A 13696-nucleotide genomic window follows, 5' to 3' on the forward strand; every position below is an offset into this window, starting at 1 on the left:
CCAGGTCGCCACGCCTTTCAACGTAGTCCCAGGATTTCTAGGGCTTCCCCAGAGGAGGACAGGGGGTGGGGGGAAGGTGGGGTGTGGTCAGAGCTCACAGTGGCCTGTGGACGCCATCATGTAAACAAGCTGGGAGACAGCATTCCAGACCTCCCCCTCCCTTTTCCCCTTGAGTCAAGGCCAAGGAGTTCCCAGGTTGAAGAGTGCAGCAAGAAGTATATATAAATATACTTCTTAAATACTTAAGCATACATAAATACAGTGGCTACAAGAGCGGGTCAGAGGCTGGGCATTCTGTGGCAAGTGACTCACCTCCTGACTCCCCAACGTCTTTCCACCATCTACAAGGCACAAGTAAGGAGTGTGATGGAATATGCTCCACTTGCCTGGATGAGTGCAGCTCCAACAACACTCAAGAAGTTTGACACCATCCAGGACAAAGCAGCCCCGCTTGATTGGCACCCCATCCACCACCTTAAACACCTACTCCCTCCACCACCGGCATACCGTGGCTGCAGTGTGTACCATCTACAAGATGTGCTGCAGCAACTTACATAGGCTTCTTCGACAGCACCTCCCAAACCCGCGACCTCGTCCACCTAGAAGGACAAGGGCAGCAGGCGCATGGGAACACCACCAACTCCAAATTCCCCTCCAAGTCACACACCATCCTGACTTGGAAATATATCGGCCGTTCCTTCATCGTCGTTGGGTCAAAATCCTGGAACTCCCTCCCTGACAGCACTGTGGGAGTACCTTCACCACACGGACTGCAGCGGTTCAAGAAGGCGACTCACCACCACCTTCTCGAGGGCAACTAGGGATGGGCAATAAATGCCGGCCTTGCCAGCGACACCCACATCCCATTAATAAATAAAAACAAAATTAATGAAGGGCTGGGCCAAGACCTCCTCCTAGAGCAGATGGTCTGAGGGAGCCTTGCAGTAGGGCCAGAATGGAGAGATTTAAAACTCACTTACACAGCAGATCTTTAGAACTTACGGACTTCTGGCTGCCAATCCCTAGCAAGGCCCTGAGACCTCTAATTTGCTCAGTGGTGTTCTGCCACTGGGGAGGAATGTGTCGGTGGTGTCCCTTGTGCCACACTAATGGACTGGGACAGAAAATGAAGGCCGGCTTGGCTCAGTGGGTAGCGCTCTCGCCTCTGAGTCAGATAGGTCGTGTGTTTGAGCCTCACTCCAGAGACTTGAGCACACAATCTAAGGTGACACTCCCAGTGCAGTACTGAGGGAGTGTTGCACTGTCGGAGGTGCCGTCTTTCGGATGAGACGTTAAACCGAGGCCCCGCCTGCCCTCTCAGGTGGACGTAAAAGATCCCATGTCACTATTTCCGAAGAAGAGCAGGGGGAGTTCTCACCGGTGTCCTGGGGCCATCATTTATCCCTCAACCAACATCACTAAAGACAGATGATCTGATCATTATCACGTTGCTGTTTGTGGGAGCTTGCTGTGTGCAAATTGGCTGCCGTGTTTCCTACATTACAACAGTGACTACACTTCAAAAAGTACTTCATTGGCTGTAAAGCGCTTTGGGACATCCTGAGGTCTTGAAAGGTGCTGTAGAAATGTACGTCTTTCTTTCTTTAATCCCAGTCAGTCCTCTCTGCACCATTGTGAAGCACTCGGTCACTTTAGGTCAAAATGCTGCACAGCTGGAACATAGCGAAGCGGAAATACCTGTGCAAGACCTAAATCGAGTTGAGCTGAAGGGATGAGGGAATGTGAAGCTTGCTCTCTCCCTTCATTTCAGTGCTGCTCAATATACTTGTTAACATGTCAGTAAGAATTAACAACCGTGACAAATTAGGCAGCTAGTTGGTAATGTAAACCATATAGAAGACCGAGAGGATGAATTGAAGATTAAGAGGAGATCTGATCGAGGCGCTTAAGATCATACGAACACGCGAACATACAAAATTGACAGGCAGGGAAAGACCAGATGGACCATCAAGCTGGCCCCACACTCATGATGGCTGGAGCATCACGACTAGACACTTCCTTCCCCACCCACCCCAGCACCCACCCCACCACCCACACCGCCGGGTAATCTCCAAAACAACAGAGAACAAAAACCAGGGCCAATAAGGGGAGAAAATACTCTGGGAAATTCCTCTCCCAGACCAGGAGATCACACGGACCAAGCATTATCTATAAAGGCTCTTGCCCTCTATATGATGCGATCTCTGCCCCGGTCAGGAACCGGTCTAGCTCCCTCTTGAAGGCAGACAGAGTCAGCACCCACCGCACCAGCCCGCAACACATTCCAGAGGCTCACTGCTGTCTGGGAAGAGAAGAACCGCCCAACATCCAGTCTATTCCTACTCTTACACAGTTTAAACTCACGGCCCCTGGTCCTCCCCAGTCTGTTAAACTGGAATAATCTGTATAAGGGGTACCGTCAGGGGAAACTATTTTCACTGTTCGCCCAGGGCATAAATGTATGACCTTCACCAAAAGAACAAAGGGAGTTTTTAGAAGATTTGTTTCATCCAATGGGTTGTTGGAACATTGAATGGTAACCAGAACTAGTGCTGTAATCACAATAGCTTTTAAAAGGGAAGTGGATAAATATTCATCAAAGAAAAATTTTAAAGAGTAAAGGTACACAGTAACAAGTTAAAAATTCAAAATTCAAACAAGATATCCTGTCGGTACATCAAAGGACAGGAGCTTGGGACTAAGAGGATAGCCTTTTCAGAGAGCTAGCGCAGGTGTGATGGGACGAATGGCCTCGTTCTGAGCTGCCAAACGTATTGGTTCTGCGAGTACTTTAAATGGTTAACTATACTCGAACCCTTGTGCTTGCAATCATCGCTTCTGCTGATATCGTCACTTTTCCCACTATCACTCGCAGCCATCTGAGTTGAGATGCAGGGCGTGTAGACCCTTCTTGTCCGTGCGCCTTTGACTTTCTAGATTAGGAACTTCAAATACAAACAGGATTACCTGCGCTTGCTCCAGACTCCAGTGGAATCCTAGAAACAACACACCCTTCAGACTTACTCACTGCTAAACCAGGAGGGTAACCAAAGGTCAGCCTTAGATGGCTGGATGAGTAGAACATACTGTAGCAGGATTGCTGAAACATACAAACACAAATGTGACAATGACCAGATGTGATGTTGGTTGAGGGATAAATATTCGGCAGGGCATACGCACATACGAACAATGACGGGCAGGTAAAGAACTTTTGGTCCATCCGCCCTGTCCCACACAACCGCGATACCTTGTGTATCACAATATATTCACTCTTCACCCGATCCGAAACTATGGGATCTCCTGGGAGAAGTAAAAAATCCAGGCCAATTTTGGGGGGGGGGAAAAGCTGGAAAATTCCTCTTCGACCCATCTCGGCGATGGAAACTAGTCCAGGAGCACACTCTGGTCCTGAATTCCCTGCAGTGCCCACCTTCTGTAAGAGGTGATCTCCGCCCCAGCCAGAAACAGGTCCAGCTCTCGCTTGAAGGAACTCAGCGAATCAGCATCCACCGCACGAGATGGCCGCCTGTTCCAGAGGTCCACCATTCTCTGGGGAAAGAACCGCCTCCTGACATCTAACCAGAAGCAATCCAGGAGCACTTTTTCCCCACTATTTTTTATAAATTGTGAATTCTGTGCTCATCAAGCGAGCCCATCTTCAAAGGCCAGTCATAGGACACAAATTTAATTCTGGAGGCGGGATGGGGGCAGGACAGCTGGTTACCGGGTTCCGGTCCCGCCCCCAGCTACCTCCGCTCTGCAGACGTGATTTTCCCTTGATTGGCCAATTAACAGGAAGCGGGTCTGATGATGTCATTTGATGACGTGTCCTCAGCCGGTTTCCTAACAGGGACCACGTCCACTTGGAGTTTGACAGTTGTTCTGTCAGTGTTTGACAGCATTGAGGTGCTGCAAACACTGACAATCACTGCACAAAGGTGAACGCTTGCACCCAGGCTCTCCAATGTCTCTCTCCAAGGGTGGAAGAGACCTCCCCAGGATACCAACTTACTTTGCACCTCCACCCAACCCTCTCTATCTACTTTATCACTTCCCCATCTCACTAGCCACCCCTCACACTCACACTCATCCTATTGCAAGCATACCAACTAACAACACACAAGAGTAGGCACTGGAGAGGTTTAGCCAATGTCCATGTGAAGTTTCTGGTAATGTGTTGTCATAAAGTGAAATCTCATTTTCCAAAAGTACCCCTTATTGGACAGATCTGAGCGCACCTTGAGAAGCGTCTTACTGAGTTCCAGTGATTGTTCAGTCATAACTCCCCCCTCCCCGCTACAGTGATGTGTGTGCATGGAATGGCTTGGACATTAAAGGGATGCTTCACGGTGCTGGTGTGGGATGTTGTCAACCTGGTGCATCATGTGGCAGCCAGGGTTAACAGCATCAAGGGAAGAAAGTCTGGCCATGGTGATGCCATCACTGGCCTCCCGGGCAGCAATGTTGTCAGGAGCTGATGCCCTGTGTCCAGTGCAGCATCAGGTGATGACAGCAAAGGTTGGTGATGAGGTTGGTGATGTTGTTGGTGATGTTGGTGTGCCTGGTGATGTTGGTGTTGGGGCTGATCGTGGAAGGATTCGGAGGACCAAGATCTGATTGTTTCATTGGCTCCGATGTTGCTGGAATAAATGGCAGCTGCAGGTGAGATGACAGAAGTGATCTGTCACTGGTGAGTGAGGTTCTCCCAATGAGATTGCACTGGACATACAGTTGGATCTAAATACTTATAAGCTAAAGAAATCTGTATATGTATTAAAAATGCAGTAACCAACATTTCTGTGCTCTGAGACTCACCATCTGCAACATGGCACCCTGGACATCACTTCCGCAGCTGTCGGCTTTTCACAAACATCAAAGCAGACTCAAAACACGCCAGGTTGAGCTGGTGTGTTCCCCGAACAGTGGGTAACCAGTGGGGGAGAAGGTAAAATTACAGGTAAGCCTCAAAATACTCTTAAATTGGCTCTTAACAAGCCATTTAAGTAGATGAATTGTCTCCCCCGCTGCTTGGTGTCGGGTCAGTTCTGCGCTGACAGACCCGACACCAGGGCGACTCGCGTGGAGGTGGGTTGACAGCGGGATTCCTACTCGCTGTTAATCTTTGCGATTTTGACAGTGGACCTGCCTCCAAACCCGCCCCCTCAGTGCTATTAAATTCGCGGCCATAGATTGGCACAGGCGGAAAGAGCGTCCGCCTCTCTTTCATTGCCAAGAATGGAGGGAGGCCAGTTCTTTCTCACAGGTCTAGTGTTGACCTCCCATCAGTGGTGGGGCCCAGTCAGCAGCTGCATAGACATCGAGATCAGTTAAGGGGAGTCCATTATTGCTCTTGTTTTAGTGTCAGCTGTGGCTCAGTTGGGAGCGCTCTTGCCTCTGAGTCAGAAGGTTGTGGGTTCAGAGTCCCACTCCAGGGACTTGAGCACAAAAATCTAGGCTGACATCCAGTGCAGTGTTGAGGCAGTGCTGCACTGTCTGACGTGCCGTCTTTCGGATGAGACGTTAAACCGAGGCCCCATCTTCCCTCTCAAGAGATCCCATGACACTATTTTGAAAAAGAGCAGGGGAGTTCTTCCTGGTGTCTTGTCCCTTAATCAAAATAACAGATGACCTGGTCTTTATCACATTGCTGTTTGTGGGACCTTGCTGTGCGCAAATTGGCTGCCGCGTTTCCCACATTACAACAGTGACTCCACTTCAAAAAGTACTTCATTGGCTGTAAAGTGCTTTGGAACATCTGGTGATCATGAAAGGCGCTATAGAAATGCAAATCTGTCTTCCTTTCTTTATGTCATGATGTCGAGGTCATATGAGAAGTTCATTACTATGGTGCACTCTCCATATCAGAGCTCTTAATTGCCAGTCTACGGTTATGTGGAGGGAAGTCCAGGCTCCAGTGCTGAGCTGTAAGGGCAAAGCTAACAACTGTCATACAAGTCCTGGGCGTAGGAGGTTTAGTTTCTCACAGAGTGGTGGCCATGTGTTGATCGCAAACAGATCACAAAAATAAGTACTGATGAGGGAGTCCATTCAGGCCATCTGTCTCTTCCTTCCATAGAAACTTAGAGTCGCTCCCATCATTGTGGTGTGGTCATGGTTCTGTCTCAGAAGTCCCACTCCAGAGACTTGAGCACAAAATCCAGGCTGACGCTTCCAGTGCAGTGCTGAGGGAGTGCTGCAATGTCAGAGGTGCTGTCTTTCGAATGAGACGTTAAACCGAGGCCCCGTCTGCCCTCTCAGGTGGATGCAAAAGATCCCATGGCCACTATTTCGAAGAAGAGCAGGGGGAGTTCTCCCCGGTGTCCTGGCCGAGATTTATCCCTCAATCAACATCACTAAAATATCTGGTCATTATCACATTGCTGCTTGTGGGAGCTTGCTGTGTGCAATTTGGTTGCTGTTTTCCTACATTACAACGGTGACTACACTTCAAAGGTTCGGACGAAAGGTCATTGACCTGAAACATTAACTCTCTCTCTCTTTCTCTCTCTCCACAGATGCTGTCTGATCTGCTGAGTATTTCCAGCATTTTCTGTGTTTACTTCAAAGGTACTCCATTGACTGTAAAGCGCTTTGGGACATCCTGAGATCGTGACAGGTGCTGTATAAATGGGAGTTCTTTTTTCCTTTATCACAGCACCTGCCTCTTCAATAATTCCTGAGGCTTTATCTCCACTATCCTATTCAGTGTTAATCACTCTCTTTGTGAACAAGTGCTTCCTAACATCAGTTCTGACTTGCCTCCTATCAGTTTGTAGCTCTGTCCCTTTGTTCTGTAGTCGTGGTTTAACTTGAAATGGTGCCCAGGATTAACCATTTCTATTCCCCTCGGTATCTTATTAATTTATGAAATGCATTCAACTTAAAATCCCGATCTTCATCTTTAAATCTCTTTGTGACCTGCATTTCTATAGCACCTTTCATGACCCCAGGATGCCCCAAAGCACTTTATCTTATCTCTTCAATCTCCTCCGGCCCTATATCCTGAACACCACCCCAAGGACTCCCCTTCGCCGACTCTCGGTCTTTCGAGCTTCCTCCTCACTCTCCGCCCACCATTGGCGGAAAAGCCTTCAGCTTCCTGGCTCCGACTCTCGAATTCTATCCTTATATCCGTCTGCCTCGCCACCTCCCACCTCCCACCTTTGAAACCACCCTCAAAGCTCGCAGGGCCGATTTCAACCCTTCCCACCAGGTGGGCAGGATGAGTGGGGGGTGGGAGGGGGTGGGGGGGCAATTAAAATACCCCCCCACTGATCCCGCAGCCTCCCCGCGGGTCGCAATGTTAATTTTAGGCAGGCGACAGGGACGGTGTCCTTTAAATATCCTGATCAGGCTCCGGTGATGTCATCAGGGCCCGACTGCAATTTTAACCCAACCTGGTGTCAAACATAGGAACAGGAGGAGGCCATTCAGCCCCTCGAGCCCGTTCCGCCATTCAATTAGATAACGGCTGATCTGTATCTTAACTCCATTTACCCGCCTTGGTTCCGCAACCCTCAATACCCTTGGCTAACAAAAGTCTATGAATCTCAGTTTTAAAGTTTTTCAATTGACCCCCAGCCTCAGCAGCTTTTTGGGGGGGAGAGTTCCAGATTTCCACCACCCTTTGTGTGAAGAAGTGCTTCCTGACATCACCCCTGAACGGCCTGGCTCTAATGTTAAGGTTCTGCCCCCTTGTTCTGGACTCCCCCCCCGCCAGAGGAAATAGACTCTCTCTATCTACCCAATCAAATCCTTTAATCATCTTAAACACCTCAATCAGATCAGGACTGAGATGAGGAGGAATTTCTTCACCCAGAGAGTGGTGAACCTGTGGAATTCTCTACCACAGAAGGCAGTAGAGGCCAATTCATTAAATATATTCAAGAAGGAGTTGGATATATTTCTTAAGGCTAAAGGGATCAAGGGATATGGGGAGAAGGCAGGGACAGGGTACTGAATTTGGATCAGTATTGAATGGCGGAGCAGGCTCGAGGGGCCGAATGGCCTACTCCTGCTCCTATCTTCTATGTTTCTATGCTTCTATCCCTTAATCTTCTATACTCGAGGGAATACAAGCCCAGTCTGTGCGACCTGTCCTCGCAATTTAACCCTTTTATCCCCGGTATCATTCTGGTGAATCTGCGCTGCTCCTTCTCCAAGGCCAGTATATCCTTCCTGAGGTGTGGGGCCCTGAACTGAACACAGCCACTCCCGATGGGGTCTAAACAGAGCTCTGTACAGCTGGAACATCACTTTCTTCCCTTTGTATTCTAGCCCCCTGAGATAAAGACCAACATTCCATTAGCCTTCTAAATTATTTGTTGTACCCGTCTACTAGTAAGAGGGTTGGGGGCCAGAAGAGGACCAGAAAGACGAGTTTAATTTTCTTTCTCTTTTGGCTCCCTTGTGGGCCAGGAGGAGCGAGCGTGCTCCTTCATTTACTCTTGGTGGTAGCCAGTGGTTAGAGGGACTGATCGGGCTTACTTGCTCACTCGTGCGTGACTAGCCGCAGCCGCGGAGAATGCCTCAGATTCCACTCGTCTCTTGTTCCCCCTCCCCCCTCAAAAATCATCAACAGCGACTGCACCAGGAACGTCACATCACGTCACGGCTTATTCTGCTCTTGGAAAGTCAGGACCCTTTCCTTGGCTGGCATCTCCCCCGGGAGAGGAGCATTGCCCATAGGGGAGCACTGGCCGGGAAATCACAAGCCCCTCAGCCCCCTGGATTCGCCCCGCCATTCATTTAAATGGGGGTAGGGGTGGAGGAGGGCAAGCGGTTGTAGATCCAGGATCTGCCAAGCGAGGCCCATCTATCAACATCACTCCTCGCCCTGAGAGCCTAACTAGATAATCTTAGGCCCTTAAAAGTCACCAATATACAGGTCAAAGTATTTTAAAAGAAAGAGCTCACGTTTATATAGCACCCCACATGACCTCAGAATGTCCCACAGAGCTCCACGGACAATGAGGTACCTTTAGTCATTGTTGCTTTGCAGGCAAATATGGCAGTCAAACTTTTGCACAGCAAGATCCCACAATCAGCAATGAGATAAATGGCCAGATAATGAGTTTCGGCAGTGCAGGTTCAGGATGAATAGTCGGTAGAACAACTCTTCCCCCACTCTTCTGCAAATAGTGGCCGTGGGATCTTTTACGTCCACCTGAGAGGGCAGATGGGGCCTCGGTTTAACGTCCCATCCAAAAGACGGCACCTCCGACAGTGCAGCACTCCCTCAGTACTTGCACTAGGAGCATCAGTCTTTATTTTGTGCTCAATTCTCTGGAGTGGGACCTGAACCCACAACCTTCTGACATTAAGTGCTACCACCGAGCCGAGACTGATTGCCCAATTCTTTCTCCTGGAGATAGCGGACGACGGCTGGGGTACGGCTCGGCGAGTGCTGGTCACTCTTCGATACCTCACCCACATTGTCATTCCCTCAGCTGTGAGCATAGACAGGCTGCTCGACCACAGGATGGAGGCATCACCACCGAGTCCAATCCTGCCCTCGTCTAAAGTCCATGGACACTCACCTTCCAGGATGAGGAGTTACGGGATTGCGGTTAGCAGCAGGAATCTTGGCAGACAATTCCACCACCACCCCCCGCCCCCCGCCCACTGTAGCTCAGGGTTCTGAGGCCAATTATGCTGAGATCAGCTAACTCAGTACAAATGGCCGGCTGTTGGGCCAGATGACATTGTAGTTTGTACCCAACAGAAGGAAATTTCCAAACACGTGAAGAATATTGAGCGTGTTACTGTTTTTATTATTCATGTGGGCGTCGCTGGCAAGGCCAGCATTTATTGCCCATCCCTAGTTGCCCTTGAGAAGGTGGTGGTGAGCTGCCTTCTTGAGTCGCTGCAGTCCGTGTGGTGAAGGTACTCCCACAGTGCTGTCAGGGAGGGAGTTCCAGGATTTTGAGCCAGCGACGATGAAGGAGCGACGATATACTTCTAAGTCAGGATGATGTGCGACTTGGAGAGGAACTTGGAGGTGGCGGTGTTCCCATGAGCCTGCTGCCCTCGTCCTTCTCGGTGGTCGAGGTCGCAGTCGATGCTTTTCCAAGTTGCACCATTAATCTTCTCGTTTTGAGTATGCGACCTGCATGTGTTGAAGCAGCCAATCCAAGGAAAGAAAGAACTTGCGTATCTATAGCAACTCGCATCACCTCAGGACGTCCCAAAACACTTTGCAACCAATGAAGTACATTTTTGAAGTGCAGTCACTATTGTAATGTGGGAAATGCGGCAGCCAAGTTGCGCACAGCAAGCTCCCACAAACAGCAATGTGATAATGACCAGATAATCTGTTTGTGATGTTGATTGAGGGATAAATATTGGCCCCAGCACACCGGGGAGAACTCCCCTGCTCTTCTTTACATTTCCTTGCGAGGGCAGACGGGGCCTCAGTTTAACATCTCATCCAAAAGACGGCAACTCCAACAGTGCAGATCAGGTGTCGGCCTTTTAGGGCTGAGATGAGGAGAAATTTCTTCACACAGAGGGTGGTGAATCTTTGGAATTCTCTACCCCAGGGGGCTGTGGAGGCTCAGTCGTTGAGTATGTTCAAAACAGTACTACACTGGAGTGTTAGCCTAGCTTCTCAAGTAGCGGAGTGGGACTAGAACCCACAACCTACTGACTTAGATGCGAGACTGCTACCCCCACTGAGCCACGGCTGACTACGGAGGAAGGACTGATGGCAATTTTTCTTGCTTTGCTGACTTCACAATAAAGGAATTCTTTACTCTGGTCGTCTCGCACCTCTCCCTGTCTATGGTGAAAGTACTGGCCCTTGCCGGGGTACAGCTCCGTAGACTTTGGACCTCCTGTTATCTGGCCCAAGTGGTCATTCGTGAGCCTTGAGTGCTGGCAGGTTATTCAACCACAGGGGGCGAGGGGAGGTGGACACTACAGCTGGGCCTCATCCATTGCTCATCCCGCGTCCACACACTCGCGCATTTCCTAGCACCGAACCAGGGGTCACAGTCTCAGGATAAGGGGTCAGCCATTTACGACTGAGATGAGGAGAAATGTCTTCACTCAGAGGGTGGTGAATCTTTGGAATTTTCTGCCCCAGAGGGCTGTGGAGGCTCAGTCGTTGAGTATATTCAAGACAGAGAGCGATAGATTTTGGAATATTGAGGGAATCGAGGGATATGGGGATAGTGCAGGAAAGTGGAGATGAGGTAGAAGATCAGCCATGATCTTATTGAATGGCGGAGCAGGCTCGAGGGGCTCTCCTGCTCCTATTTTTTATGTTCTTATGAACAGTGTTATAAATCTCATCATCAAGGAACTACTTATGAAATAACGCTGGACGGCCAGCTGGTGGCGCCGCCCAAGGAGTATAAATACTTGGGCGTCGGCCCCAGCTTGCCAGGGACATTTTGTAAGACAAGGAACTAGTGAAGTACAACTAGACCTCCATGTTCTGAAACAAGTTGATTAAAGCCTTGCTTCATACTCAAACCAAGTGTGTAGTGAGTTTTATTACGTCAAACAGTGGCCAGGGAGCTTTGCCTGACCTTTTGGCTCCTTGCCTGTTGAGGCCAACTATGGCACCCCAGCACCACCCAGCTGAGATGAACCAACTGGGCATCGAATCCCAGGGCCTCCTTGGTCCACATGGCTCAGGCCAACATTGGGCAGTGGTTTTACCAACCAGTGAGGGGGCTGTTGGAGCCCTTCCGCGAAGTAACTGTATGGATCAGTGAAATCTATTACTGCACTTCAAAAAATAAATTCGTTGGCTGTGACACATAGAAACATAGAAGATAGGAGCAGGAGTAGGCCATTCGGTCCCTCGAGCCTGTTCCGCCATTTAATGAGATCATGGCTGATCATCCAAATTCAATACCCTGTCCCTGCTTTCTCCCCATATCCCTTTATCCCTTTAACCTTAAGAAATATATCTAACTCCTTCTTGAATATATTTAATGAATTGGCCTCAACTGTCTTCAGTGGTAGAGAATTCCACAGGTTCACCACTCTCTGGGTGAAGAAATTCCTCCTCATCTCAGTCCTAAATGGCTTACCCCTTATCCTTAGACTGTGACCCCTGGTTCTGGACTCCCCGGCCATCGGGAACATCCTTCCTGCATCTAGTCTGTCCAGTCCTGTCAGAATTTTATAAGTTTCAATGAGATCCCCTCTCATTCTTCTAAACTCTAGTGAATATAAGCCTAATCGACCCAATCTCTCCTCATACGTCATTCCTGCCATCCCAGGTATCAGTCTGGTGAATCTTCACTGCACTCTCTCCATGGCAAGAACATCCTTCTTCAGATAAGGCGACCAAAACTGCACACAATACTCAAGATGTGATCTCACTGAGGCCCTGTACAACTGCAGCAAGACATCCTTACTCCTGTACTCGAATCCTCTCGCTATGAAGGCCAACATACCATTTGCCTTCTTAACCACCTGCTGCCCCTGCATGCTTACCTTCAACAACTGGTGCACAAGAACACCCAGGTCTCGTTGCACTTCCCCTTTTCCCAATCTATTGCCATTCAGATAATAATCTGTCTTCCTGTTTTTGCCACCGAAGTGGATAACCTCGCATTTATCAATATTATACTGCATCTGCCATGCATCTGGCCAATCACACTTTGGAAAGCCCTGTGAAAGGCACTCGCTGAACGGAAGCTCTTTCTTTTTAAGTTATCTCTTTATTAGTAAGATCGAATCAAGCTAGAGTGCACCTCAATGGGCTAAGTGGGGGCAACTTTCATCTAACCCGACCATTGGAAAACAGACAGGGTGGGGTTTTACACTCCGCCCGATTTTAATTTCCACTGAACGGTGTTAAACCTGCATTCCGCCTGATCCCTTGGGTATTCCTGCCTGGCGAGTTCAGTCAAAGTGGCTCACACAATGTGTGCAATACATCCTCAGCTGATTCAGTGGGCAGCGCTCGCACCTCAAGTCTAAAAAGGTCGTGGGTTCAAAAATCCCACTCCGGAGATGAAAGAGCAGCCGGTGCCCAAGTCATAGAAACATAGAGGAGCAGGAGTAGGCCATTCGGCCCCTCGAGCCTGCTCCGCCATTCAATGAGATCATGGCTGATCATCCAAATTCAGTACCCTGTCCCTGCTTTCTCCCCATATCCCTTGATCCCTTTAGCCTTAAGAAATATATCTAACTCCTTCTTGAATATATTTAATGAATTGGCCTCAACTGCCTTGTGTGGTAGAGAATTCCACAGGTTCACCACTCTCTGGGTGAAGAAATTCCTCCTCATCTCTGTCCCAAATGGCTTACCCCTTATCCTTAGACTATGACCCCTGGTTCTGGACTCCCCTGCCATCGGGAACATCCTTCCTGCATCTAGTCTGTCTAGTCCTGTTAGAATTTTATAAGTTTCAATGAGATCCCCTCTCATTCTTCTAAACTCCAGTGAATATAAGCCTAATCAACCCAATCTCTCCTCATACGTCATTCCTGCCATCCCAGGTATCAGTCTGGTGAATCTTCACTGCACTCTTTCATAGAAAGCATGGACGATAGGAGCAGGAGTAGGCCATTCGGCCCCTCGAGCCTGCTCCGCCATTCAATGAGATCATGGCTGATCATCCAAATTCAGTACCCTGTCCCTGCTTTCTCCCCATATCCCTTGATCCCTTTAGCCTTAAGTCAGGCGTGTGTGACTTGGAGGGGAACTTGGCGGTGACGGGCGTTCCCAGGC

Source organism: Somniosus microcephalus, chromosome 8 (assembly GCF_052327205.1).
Source record: "Somniosus microcephalus isolate GS21.2 chromosome 8, FLI_Smic_1.0, whole genome shotgun sequence".
NCBI lineage: Eukaryota > Metazoa > Chordata > Chondrichthyes > Squaliformes > Somniosidae > Somniosus > Somniosus microcephalus.